Below are 14,004 nucleotides of genomic sequence, written 5' to 3' on the forward strand. Positions count from 1 at the left end.
ATATTGTAAACTGTCTAACAACGACTCCCCAAAAGATACATTGGATCACTCGTACATGTTCAACAAACTTTTAAGCAATAATTTAAAAAATGTTTTTTCCTTGGGATGTGAGGCAAGGCCAGCATTTATTGCCCATCCCTAATTGCCCTTTAGAAAGTGGTGATAAACCGCCTCCTTGAACCATGTGGTGTGGGTACACAGTGCTTTTCCTCATCGGCAGTTTGATACAACTCAATGGCTTGCTACGTCATTTCAGAGGGCAGTTGAAAGTTAGCGGCGTTGACATGGGTGTGGAGTCACGCACAGGCAAAACTGGGTAAGGATGGCCAATTTCCCACCCTGAGCAACATTAACAAAACCAGTTGGGTTCTTGTGAGGATCCAACAGTTTCATAATCATTGTTAATGAGATTAGCATTCTAGCCCAGATTTATTCATTGATTGAGTTTAAATTCCCTTAGCCACCATGCTGGGATTTGAATTCATGCTTCACAGCATGAGGCCAGGCCTCTGAATGACTGGTTCAGTAACATTACTACTTGCTACCATCCTCCTAAAAAGCTGAAAAAAGCAAACAACCTATCACTTCACTGTAATCAAAAGCCAATCCTACTCCAGTCATGCGATTATTAATAAACTTTAATTTGATTGTGTCACATTGCTTATATGTGGCGTAGTTATTCACATCAGAAAATAAACTTTCCATTCACCACCTCAACCCTTGGAATCTATTAATTTCTGTCAGTTGATAGGCATTCATTTTTTAGTTACTAGGTTCCACCTAGTTGATAAATGTATTTAAGTGCCATTGAATATGCAGTTATGACACCCTACAAAGCATAGCGGTCTTGTTGCGCAGTGGATAATGTCCCTGCCTCTAAGGCAGATGGAGTGGGTTTGAACAAACTTATAAAATTCTAACAGGGTTAGACAGGGTAGATTCAGAAAGAATGTTCCTGATGGTGAAGGAGTCCAAAACTAGGGGTCATAATTTGAGGTTAAGGAGTAAACCTTTTAGGACTGAGGTGAGAAGAAATTTCTTCACCCAGAGTGGTGAACGCGTGGAATTCACTATCACAGAATGTAGTTGAGGCCAAAACGTTGTGTGATTTCAAGAAGAAATTAGATTTAGCTCTTGGGGCTAAAGGGATCAAGAGATATGGGAGGAAGGCGGGATCAGGACGTTGAATTTGATGATCAGCCATGATCAAAATGAATGTCGGAGCAGTCTCAAAGAGCCAAACGGACTACTTAGAACATAGAACACTACAGCGCAGTACAGGCCCTTCGATCCTCGATGTTGCGCCGACCAGTGAAACCAATCTAAAGCCCCTCTAATCTACACTATTCCAATATCATCCATATGTTTATCCAATAACCATTTGAATGCTCTTAATGTTGACGAGTCCACTACTGCTGCAGGCAGGGCATTCCATGCCCTTACCACTTGTGTTTCTATTTTCTATGTTTCTATGTTTCTAATCCCATCCCAAGACTCGATGGGATAAGGAAGATGCATTCATAACACAGCCTAACAGGTTAAGCATCAATCTGTAAATCCTTCTGACACACACAATGAAGGCAATAAGAGCAAGGGAGGTTCCTGGTCAGCCATTCTATGGAAAGAATGTCGCAGCCTCTACCATCACTTTCCATAGCCCCAGACTACAACATACATTTAAAAATACATGTCACAACAAGTCGGACTCCCTGAGTGAACTGTAACACACCAGCTGGCACTCACAAAGGAAGCAAAGAATAATTTATAACAGAAACCCAACCCTGACTAAAATCCTTAGAGCAACAGATCTGTTCCGAGATAACAGAATAAGTTCATTTTTTTTATTACATTGGGTCCCAGGATTTTTTATTAATATTTTGGGAATATATTCCATAATTCAGTTTGTTTTTCCATGAAATCTAAACATTTATAACATACAAAATGTTAGTTATGATGGGAATGCAATGGGACATAAACTTGCTATGATTTAAGCTGCAGATAAATCCAATATTCTATCACAGAGTCATTGAATTGTACAGCACAGAAAAGGCCCTTCAGCCCATCGAATCTGCACTGACAAGAACTACCACTAAAGCCGTGCTAATTCCATTTTCCTGCACTCATTGAATGTTATGATACTTCAAGTGATCATTCAAATATTTTTTTGAAGGTTGTAAGGTTTCCGGCCTCCACCACCTTCCCAGACAGCGCATTCCAGATTCCCACCACCCTCTGAGTGAAAACATATTTTCTCAAATCCCCTCTGAATCTCCTGTTCCTTACCCTAAAACGATGCCCCTCGTGATCGACTCCTCAGCCAAGGGGAACAGCTGCTCCCTACCCCTCAATCTTATATATCACAATCATGTCCCCCCTCAGTCTTCTCTGCTCTAAAGAAAACAATGCAAACCTATCCAGTCTCTCCTTATAGCTCAAATGCTCCATCTCAGGCAACATCCTGGTGAATTCCTCTGTATCTGCTCCAGTGCTATCATATCCTTCCTATAATGAGGTGACCAGAATTGCACACAGTACTCCAGCCTAACCAATGCTCTATACAACTATACTTTTACAAGTTTATTTATTAGTGTCACAAGTGGACTTACATTAACACTGCAATGAAGTTACTATGAAAATCCCCTAGTCGCCACATTCCGGCACCTGTTTGGGTACACGGAGGGAGAATTTAGAATGGCCAATGCACCTAACCAACACGTCTTTCAGTCTGTGGGAGGAAACCAGAGCACCCGGAGGAAACCCACGCAGACTCCACACTGACAGCGACCCAAGCTGGGAATTGAACCCGGGTCCCTGGCGCTGTGAGGCAGCAGTGCTAACCACTGTGCTATCCGTGCCAACATTACCTCCTTGCTCTTATACCCTGTACCACGACTGATGAAAGCAAATGTCCCATTGGCCTTCTTAACTACCCTATTCACCTGCTCTGCCGACTTGAGGGATCTGTGAATAATTACCCCACTGTTCCTCTGAGCTTCCCAGTGTGCTGCCATGCATTAAGTACTCCCTCATTTGTTTCTTCTTCTAAAGTGCATCAGTTGCATTATAAATGAAAAGTTATGAATTTCAGAGATTGGGCTTTGCTTTAAAACGAATTTAATATGTTAAATTGACAGACTGGCTGTTAAGAATGGAAAGTAGGAAATGTTGATGTCAAACTGAAGCAGCAGCTTATGAAGTTAGGACTAAGGCGCACTGCTGGGTTAGAAAGCTTTGTTCTGTATCCTGACTTGGTCTTCTATCTTTGACTGGAGAGCACTCAATGTTCACTACAAAATGTATAAAGGGACCTAAGAGTAAGTAAAGAGGAGCTTATTGGACTGAAGGTTTTAAAAATGGTCACAGACAAAATAATCAAGCTTCAACCTCCAAGATCTGATGGTGTTTACCCCAGGGTATTAAAAACAACACTTGGGGGAGGATTTCCCATGCAACCCGCCCTGTGTTTTGTGGTGTCGGAGGCGGCCTGCCATTGGCTGGCGGTGGGATCTTCTGGTCCTACTTTTGTCAATGATGGGGGTGTTTCCTGCTGAATGCATCCCTCGCCACTGGGAAACCCATGGTGAGGGCATGGTGTCAGCAGAACTGAAGATCCCACCGGCGTGAACAACCGGAAAGTTCTGGCCTTGGAAAAGTCATTATAGAACATAGAACATAACAGCGCAGTACAGGCCCTTTGGCCCTCGATGTTGCGCCGACCAGTGAAACCAATCTAAAGCCCATCTAACCTACACTATCCCAATATCATCCATATGTTTATCCAATAACCATTTGAATGCTCTTAATGTTGATGAGTCCACTACTGCTGCAGGCAGGGCATTCCACGCCCTTACTACTCTGAGTAAAGAACCTACCTTAACATCTGTCCTTTCTCTATCACCCCTCAATTTAAAGCTATGTCCCCTAGTGTTAGCCATCACCATCCGAGGAAAAAGGCTCTCACGATCCACCCTATCTAATCCTCTGATCATCTTGTATGCCTCTATTAAGTCACCTCTTAACCACCTTCTCTCTAACGAAGACAACCTCAAGCCCCTCAGCCTTTCCTCATACGATTTTCCCACCATACCAGGCAACATCCTGATAAATCTCCTCTGCACCCTTTCCAACACTTCCACATCTTTCCTATAATGCGGCGACCAGAACTGTACGCAATACTCCAAGTGCGGCCGCACCAGAGTTTTGTACAGTTACAACATGACCTCCTGGCTCCGAAACTCAATCCCTCTACCAATAAAAGCTAACACACCGTAACAACCCTATCAATCTGGGTGCCAACTTTCAGGGATCTATGCACATGGACACCCAGATCCCTCTGTTCATCCAAGTATCAAGTATCTTACCATTAGCCCAGTACTCTGTATTCCTGTTACTCCTTCCAAAGTGAATCACCTCACACTTTTCCGCATTAAACTCCATTTACCACCTCTCAGCCCAGCTCTGCAGCTTATCTATGTCCCTCTGTAACCTACCACTTCCCTCCGCACTGTCTACAACTCCACCGACTTTAGTGTCATCCGCAAATTTACTAATCCATCCTTCTACGCCCTCATCCAGGTCATTAATAAAAATGACAAACAGCAGTGGCCCCAAAACAGATCCTTGCGGTACACCACTAGTAACAGAACTCCAGGATGAATATTTCCCATCAACCACCTCTGTTTTCTTCCAGCGAGCCAATTCCTGATCCAAACCACTAAATCACCCTCAATCCCATGTGTCCGTATTTTCTGCAAAAGCTTACCATGGGGAACCTTATCAAACGCTTTGCTGAAATCCATATACACCACATCAACCGCTTTACCCTCATCCACCTCTTTGGTCACCTTCTCAAAGAACTCAATAAGGTTTGTGAGGCACAACCTACCCTTCACAAAACTGTGCTGACTATCCCTAATCAAATTATTCCTTTCCAGGTGATTATAAATCCTCTCTCTTATAATCCTTTCCAATACTTTGCCCACAACAGAAGTAAGGCTCACCGATCTATAATTACCAGGGTTGTCCCTACTCCCCTTTTTGAACAAGGGGACAACATTTGCTATCCTTCAGTCTTCTGGCACTGTTCCAGTAGACAATGACGACCCAAAGATCAAAGCCAAAGGCTCTGCAATCTCTTCTCTAGCCTCCCAGAGAATCCTAGGATAAATCCCATCCGGCCCAGGGGACTTATCTATTTTTACCCTTTCCAGAATTATAGAATCACTACAGTGAAGGAGGCCATTTGGCCCATCGAGTCTGCACTGACCACATTCCCAGTCGGGACCTACTCCCGTAACCTCACATATTTACCATGATAGTCCCCTAACACTAGGGTCAATTTAGCATGGCCAATCAACTTAACCCACACATCTTTGGACTGTGGGAGGAAACCAGAGCACCTGGAGAAAACCCACACCGACACGGGAAGAATGTGCAAACTCCACACAGACTGTGACCCGAGGTCGAATTGAACCCAGATCCTTGGCGCTATGAGACAGCAGTGCTAACCACTGTGTTACCATACTACCCTAAGTATGAGCTGATCTGAGTCAGCATGATTGGGTTGGTGAAAGGTAGTCATGTCTGGTGGTGCTAGCTGAAGTTTTAGTGATCACTAACATGGGGGACAGGGGAGTGTCTACAGATGTTGTCCAGATAGATTTCCAGAAGTCTTTTAATAAGGTTCCACACACAGATTAGTAGCAAAAACTCTACAATTAGAGATAACTTTGTGCATGGACTTGGTAATTGTAGGTAGAAGACAAAGAGGAGAATTTTGATTGGCTGGGTATGATAAATAATGTTCCAAAGTGATCTGTAAATCCATGTTTGCCAATGAATTAGATTAAAAGGGACAATAAATTGTGCAGAACGGAAGCAGGACATTGCAAAGCGACTTCGACGAATTAAGGAAGTTGTAAAACAACGTCAGATGGAGTTCAGTGTGGGGAGGTGAGAGGTTTGAATCCAGGAAAATTAAACTGGAATATTTTCTTCACGGCGAGAGACTGGGAACTGTGGAAGAACACACCTACTTAGTTCCATGTACAGAAATCATTAAAGTTTCGGAGCCAGGTACAACAAGTCGAATGAAATATTGGCTTTTCTCTCAAGAAATTCAGTAAACTCTAAAGGTATCACTAGATTCTAAAGATGTCAAAGGATATGGGAAGAGTGCTGGAGTATGGCATTGAGATAGACGATAACCCATGGTCATGCTGAATGGTGGGATAGTGCCGAGGGGCCAAATGGCCGACTCTTGCTCCTATTTTCTATGTTTCTAAGTTAACTAAAGGGGATGATATTTTGCTTCAGTCGTGTAGAAACTTGGTCAGACAGAAGAACTCTTCAATTCTGGGCACCTCAGCAAATATTTATTTATCGAGATTGGAGTGGGTACGCCAGAGCTTAAAGGGCTAAATTATGAGGCCATGTTCCAAAAATTTGATTTGTATTTTCTCTGGTAGTGGAAGCCAGAAGAAGAGAATATCTATTGCCTTAAAATTCGAGCTAGGCCGTTTAGGAGTGAAAATAGGAAGCACTTTTCACACAAAGGGAAGTAAAAATCTGGAACACTCTCCACTAAAAACCTATCGATGCTGAGAATTGAAATTTTCACAATTGAGAAAATAGACATTTGTTTCTTAATAATATCAAGGAAAAGGGATGCAAGGATGTTAAATGGAGTTGAGATACAAATCAGAAATGACCTGATGGAATGGTGGAACAAGCTCGAGGGACTGAATCGTCCACCCTTGTCCCGATATAAAACTGCTGCCAGACAATTACTCTTTTGTTTAATTATTCATTTATGGGATGTGGATATCGCTGGCTGGCCAGCATTTATTGCCCATCCCTACTTGCCCTTGAACTGACTGGCTTGCTAGGCCATTTCAGAAGGGCAGTTAATAGTCAACCACATTGCTGTGGATCTGGAGTCACATGTAGGCCAGACCAGATAAGGACACAGATTTCCTTCCCTAAAGGACATTAGTGAACCAGGTGGGATTTTATGACCATCGGCAATGGTTTCACGGTCATCATTAGACTTTGAATTCCACATAGAACAACAATCCATGACAAAGTTTAAAAATCATAAAGCAAATATTTCAAAACCAACCATTGTTTGTCAGCATTTTCTGAACACGATAGATATAAAATCCTCTATATTTCAGGCATAATCCAAACATCTGTTGGGCACTGTCTTTCAAAAAGATATGCTAGTTTCAGAGATTTTTATCTGCACTTTCCTCTTTAATTACACCAGTTTTCTGTTATTGGAACCAATTCGCTAATGATCACCAAACTCTCCATTCAAAACAACTCTGCATTTTAGTATAAGGTGTTTCTTGGACACGCGCATCTCCATTAAGGACGGTCACCTCAGCACCTCACTGTACCGCAAGCCCACGGATAACCTCACGATGCTCCACTTCTCCAGCTTCCACCCTAAACACGTTAAAGAAGCCATCCCCTACGGACAAGCCCTCCGTATACACAGGATCTGCTCGGATGAGGAGGATCGCAACAGACACCTCCAGACGCTGAAAGATGCCCTCATAAGAACAGGATATGGCGCTAGACTCATTGATCAACAGTTCCAACGCGCCACAGCGAAAAACCGCACCGACCTCCTCAGAAGACAAACACGGGACACAGTGGACAGAGTACCCTTCGTTGTCCAGTACTTCCCCGGAGCGGAGAAGCTACGGCATCTCCTCCGGAGCCTTCAACATGTCATTGATGAAGACGAACATCTCGCCAAGGCCATCCCCACACCCCCACTTCTTGCCTTCAAACAACCGCACAACCTCAAACAGACCATTGTCCGCAGCAAACTACCCAGCCTTCAGGAGAACAGTGACCAAGACACCACACAACCCTGCCACAGCAACCTCTGCAAGACGTGCCGGATCATCGACACAGATGCCATCATCTCACGTGAGAACACCATCCACCAGGTACACGGTACATACTCTTGCAACTCGGCCAATGTTGTCTACCTGATACGCTGCAAGAAAGGATGTCCCGAGGCATGGTACATTGGGGAAACTATGCAGACGCTGCGACAACGGATGAATGAACACCGCTCGACAATCACCAGGCAAGACTGTTCTCTTCCTGTTGGGGAGCACTTCAGCGGTCACGGGCATTCGGCCTCTGATATTCGGGTAAGCGTTCTCCAAGGCGGCCTTCGCGACACACGACAGCGCAGAGTCGCGGAGCAGAAACTGATAGCCAGGTTCCGCACACACAAGGACGGCCTCAACCGGGATATTGGGTTTATGTCACACTATTTCACATAAATATTTCTGCTTTTTTCCTCCTGAGTCTTTATCATGCGATCCTAGAATCAGAATTTATGTCACACTATTTGTAACTCCCACAGTTGCGTGGACCTGCAGAGTTTCACTGGCTGTCTTGTCTGGAGACAATACACATCTTTTTAGCCTGTCTTGATGCTCTCTCCACTCCCATTGTTTTGTTTCTTAAAGACTGGATTAGTTGTAAGTATTCGCATTCCAACCATTATTCATGTAAATTGAGTCTGTGTCTTATAAGTTCTGTTTGTGAACAGAATTCCCACTCACCTGAAGAAGGGGCTCAGAGCCTCGAAAGCTTGTGTGGCTTTTGCTACCAAATAAACCTGTTGGACTTTAACCTGGTGTTGTTAAACTTCTTACTGTGTTTTAGTATAAGCACAGTAAGAAGTCTCACAACACCAGGTTAAAGTCCAACAGGTTTATTTGGTAGCAAATACCATAAGCTTTCGGAGCAATGCTCCTTCGTCAGATGGAGTGGTCTCTGTTCTCAAACAGGGCACAGACACAGAAATCAAATTACAGAATACTGATTAGAATGCAAATCTCTACAGCCAGCCAGGTCTTAAATGCACAGACAATGTGGGTGGAGGGAGCATTCAACACAGGTTAAAGAGATGTGTATTGTCTCCAGACAGTACAGCTTGTGAAATTGTGCAAGTCCAGGAGTCAAGCTGTGGGGGTTACTGATAATGTGACATAAATCCAACATCCCGGTTTAGACCGTCCTCATGTGTGCGAAACTTGGCTATCAGTTTCTGCTCAGTGACTCTGCGCTGTCGTGTGTCGTGAAGGCCGCCTTGGAGAACGCTTACCTGAAGATCCAAGGCTGAATGCCCGTGACCGCTGAAGTGCTCCCCCACAGGAAGAGAACAGTCTTGCCTGGTGATTGTCGAGCGGTGTTCATTCATCCGTTGTCGTAGCGTCTACATGGTTTCCCCAATGTACCATGCCTCGGGACATCCTTTCTTGCAGCGTATCAGGTAGACAACGTTGGCCGAGTTGCAAGAGTAGGTACCATGTACCTGGTAGATGGTGTTCTCACGTGAGATGATGGCATCCGTGTTGATGATCCGGCACGAATAAACCGGGATGTTGGATTTATGTCACATTATCAGTAACCCCCACAGCTTGACTCCTGGACTTGCACAATTTCACAAGCTGTACTGTCTGGAGACAATACACATCTCTTTAACCTGTGTTGAATGCTCCCTCCACCCACATTGTCTGTGCATTTAAGACCTGGCTGGCTGTAGAGATTTGCATTCTAATCAGTATTCTGTAATTTGATTTCTGTGTCTGTGCCCTGTTTGAGAACAGAGACCACTCCATCTGACGAAGGAGCATTGCTCCGAAAGCTTATGGTATTTGCTACCAAATAAACCTGTTGGACTTTAACCTGGTGTTGTGAGACTTCTTACTGTGCTTACTCCAGTCCAACGCCGGCATCTCCACATCATTTTAGTATAAGAACAGATGTATTTTCTTTAAAACATATTCTGAAGTTGGCATTTACTCTATGTATACTTAGACACTGACCTGTTCAGTAAATAATGTGCTTTTACTTACAACAAAGAATGGAGAAGGGCAGCTGAGGTATGATATGAGCAGAAGATGCACTGTCCATTTTGTGACCATAGGTATGATTTTATCAGCTGAGATGAAGGTACATTTGTAGAAATACAAGTAGAGCTCTAAGATGTGAATGTAAATAAAGTAGTTGTGTTGCCAATATTAATGACCACACAGTCTACAAAAACTGTATTCTGCACCAATTGCTCAGGTTGAAGACATTTATTAACTCCTATCTTTTTGGACGCAACTCGTGTGTTGTGGAAATGCAAAAATGATTGCCCAAAATAAAGTTAAAGTTTATTTGTTAGGTGTCACAAGTGGGCTTACATTATCACTGCAATGAAGTTACTGTGAAAATCCCCGAGTCGCCACAGTCTGCCGCTTGTTCGGGTACACGGAGGGAGAATTTAGTATGGTGAAGGCACCTAAAGTTAATTTACAATAGATGGCCAGCTGCCAGTTAAAAGACAAATAGATAAAGAGAGTTTCAATTTGAGCATAACGGGTACAATTTTAAGAACCCTGCACGGAATGATTTTCATGATGTGGAGATGCCGGCGTTGAACTGGGGTAAACACAGTAAGAAGTGTAACAACACCAGGTTAAAGTCCAACAGGTTTATTAGGTAGCAAAAGCCACTAGCTTTCGGAACAGGCTGTCCCTTTGTCAGGTGGGTGGGAGTTCCCACTCACCCACCTGATAAAGGGACAGCCTGTTCCGAAAGCTAGTGGCTTTTGCTACCAAATAAACCTGTTGGTCTTTAACCTGGTGTTGTTAGGCTTCTTACGGAATGATTTTAAGCAGATTAAGGCAGGCAATAGGTCTACTTTACTTGAAACTTACAAGGAGTTGATTACCAAAAATACTAGACAGGAAATTCTGATTACCAGACATGCTGCTTTTTCAAGGTGCAAGTATTCATTTATTGGTAAAACATTGCAGCAATTTACACAAAAAATAATGGTGTAGGAGCTGCTCACTCCCGATCTTGGGACCATTGAATTTCTCCAAAATACACCGCACGTCACTCCCTCTTCACATGTCGTCACATCATGTAGAGGACATGTCCACAGTACATTTCTAGACAATCTAAAATATACTAAATTGTGCGCCCTTATGAAAACAGCAGAAATTAGTGCCAGAAACACTTAAGATTATGTGAAATGTGGATGTTTAAAGATTATGAATATGGAATTTGGGGAAAGGCCTTGTTAATACGTCTGTTTTGACTTAGTGTCTCCTTTGCTGCACACAGGCATCCAGACCTTGATCACTGCAAGGTGTCTATCTTGTTGGAGTTGCACTTGCTGGTTTCAGTCCGTCCTATCCAAACATATCATAACATTATCGACTAATAATGCTTCTCTCCACATCTGCATTATCGCCTTGGGAATTTCCTAACACTCCATTCTAGGTTTCTTCCGTCCTCACCTACCTTGTTGCAGTAATTGATGGATCTATCATTGACTTATGCTGATGATGTTCAGGTCGACCGATCCACAACTTCTCGACCACTCCACTGGCTCTGGGCTGGCAGGCTGCTTGAACAGCATAACAACCTTGGATAAGCAACAATTTCCTCCAGTTATTGGCAAACACTAGGGAAACTTAATTCATCATTCTTGACCCACAGTAGACTTTGTACCATCACCACTGGTTCCACTCCCCTCCCCATCTATTGTCTCAGACTGTTTAAAACTCCTGTATTTTCTCTGACTCAGTTGAGCTTCCAGCTTCATGTCCTCTCTGTCACACAGATTGCTTTCTCTGACCTCTAACAGCGACCACCCCCACCTCAGCCCATTTGCCACTGAAACTTTCACCTTTACTATGTCACCTCTAGTCTCAACACTGGCAATGGTTATCTGATTGCCCCTTCCATCCTCCATAAAATCCCCAACTCTGTTGCCAGTATCCTGTCTCACAACAAATCCCGCTTACCCCTGCGCTCACTGACCTATATTAACTCTGAGGTCACCAAACTAAAATTGCCATGCGTTACATCCTTTCACGAGTTCACCACAACCCATCTCTGTTACATTTACCCTGCTACAACCCATCACCCTGAACCGCTGTTTCCCTGACTCTGGCATCTTGTGCATTCCCTGCCTCACTCCTTCTCTTCACCCTACCATTGGTGACAATACTTTCCTTGGATTTTTCCCCAGCATTTCATCCCGAAATCTTTCCACCTCACCACCTCCCATTTAGACCCTCCTAGGTCACCTATGACCAAACTCTTGATCACCCCTCTCAGTGTTAATTTTTCCCCTTACATTTCTTTGGGACATTTTTATGTTAAAGACGCTATGTAAATGCAAATTGTTCGACCGTAAGATACAGAAGCAGAAGTAGGCCATTTGGTCTATCTAGTCTGCTCTGAGATTCAATAAGACCGTAACTGATCCTTAACTCCACTTCCCTGCGTTATCTCCATAAACCTTAATTCCCTTACTGATTAATCTGTTGTAGTTGAATGGGTTTCTTTGTCCACATTGATAGTTCCAAAATGGGCAGGGCTGTTAACTTACTTTTAGATACTTCTGGCTGGCCACATTTTGAGATTGGCAGCAATTTAACTTTTGGTATAATTTCCTGTGGAAGCTTCACTTGTAGGAGCTCAGGCATATTATACTGACCTTAGATTGTAGCCTATCCCAGACTTGGGTCCACTCAGCCAGGGGTGAGCATTGCCCAGATTTTTAACAGGAACATAAAATCAGGCATACATTCACATAGCAAAATTGGGAAAGTCTATTGTCCATCACTCAAAGTAATGATGAAGGAGTCTTGTTGTGTCAGATTAAAATAGCATTGGCTTCATCGCTCTGATTTGAAGACTCTCTTAGGACTGCCACTGACATATCGGAAATTTGAAAATCTGTACAACACAGGAATACATAGAACATAGAACAGTACAGCACAGTACAGGTCCTTCGGCCCTCGATGCTGTGCCGAGCTTTGTCCGAAACCAAGATCAAGCTCTCCCACTCCCCATCATTCTAATGTGCTCCATGTGCCTATCCAACAACCTCTTGAAAGTTCCTAAAGTGTCCGACTCCACTATCAAAGCAGGTAGTCTATTCCACAACCCAACCACTCTGAGTAAAGAACCTTCCTCGGACATCCTTCCTGTATCTCCCACCATGAACCTTATAGTTATGCCCCCTAGTAATAGCTACATCCACCCGAGGAAATAGTCTCTGAACGTCCACTCTATCTATCCCCCTCAACATTTTATAAACCTCTATTTAGTCGCCTCTCATCCTCCTCCGCTCTAAAGAGAAAAGCCCTAGCTCCCTCAACCTTTCCTCATAAGACCTACCCTCCAAACGAGGCAGCATCCTGGTAAATCTCCTTTGCACTCTCTCCAATACTTCCACATCCTTCTTATAGTGAGGTGACCAGAACTGCACACAATATTCCAAATGTGGTCTCACCAAAGTCCTGTACAGTTGCAGCATAACCCCATGGCTCTTAAACTCAAACCCCCTGTTAATAAACGCTAACACACTATAGGCCTTCTTCATGGCTCTATCCACTTGAGTGGCAAGCTTCAGAGATCTGTGGATATGAACCCCAAGATCTCTCTGTTCCTCCACATTCCTCAGAACCCTGCCTTTGACCCTGTAATCCGCGTTCAAATTTGTCCTACCAAAATGAATCACCTCGCACTTATCAGGGTTAAACTCCATCTGCCATTTTTCGGCCCAGCTCTGCATCCTATCGATGTCTCTTTGCAGCCTACAACGGCCGTCCACCTCATCCACTACTCCACCAATCTTGGTGTCATCAGCAAATTTACTGACCCACCCTTCAGCCCCCTCCTCCAAGTCATTGATAAAAATCACAAATAGCAGAGGACCCAACACTGATCCCTGTGGTAACTGGTCTCCAGTCTGAAAATTTTCCATCCACCACCACCCTCTGCCTTCTATGAGATAGCCAGTTACTTATCTAATCAGCCAAATCTCCCTCTATCCCACACCTCCTTACTTTCTTCATGAGCCGACCATGGGGAACCTTATCAAACGCCTTACTAAAATCCATGTATACGACAACAACTGCTCTATCTTCATCTACACACCTCGTTACCTCCTCAAAGAAT

The sequence above is a fragment of the Mustelus asterias genome, chromosome 11, assembly GCF_964213995.1.
Source record: "Mustelus asterias chromosome 11, sMusAst1.hap1.1, whole genome shotgun sequence".
Classification (NCBI taxonomy): domain Eukaryota; kingdom Metazoa; phylum Chordata; class Chondrichthyes; order Carcharhiniformes; family Triakidae; genus Mustelus; species Mustelus asterias.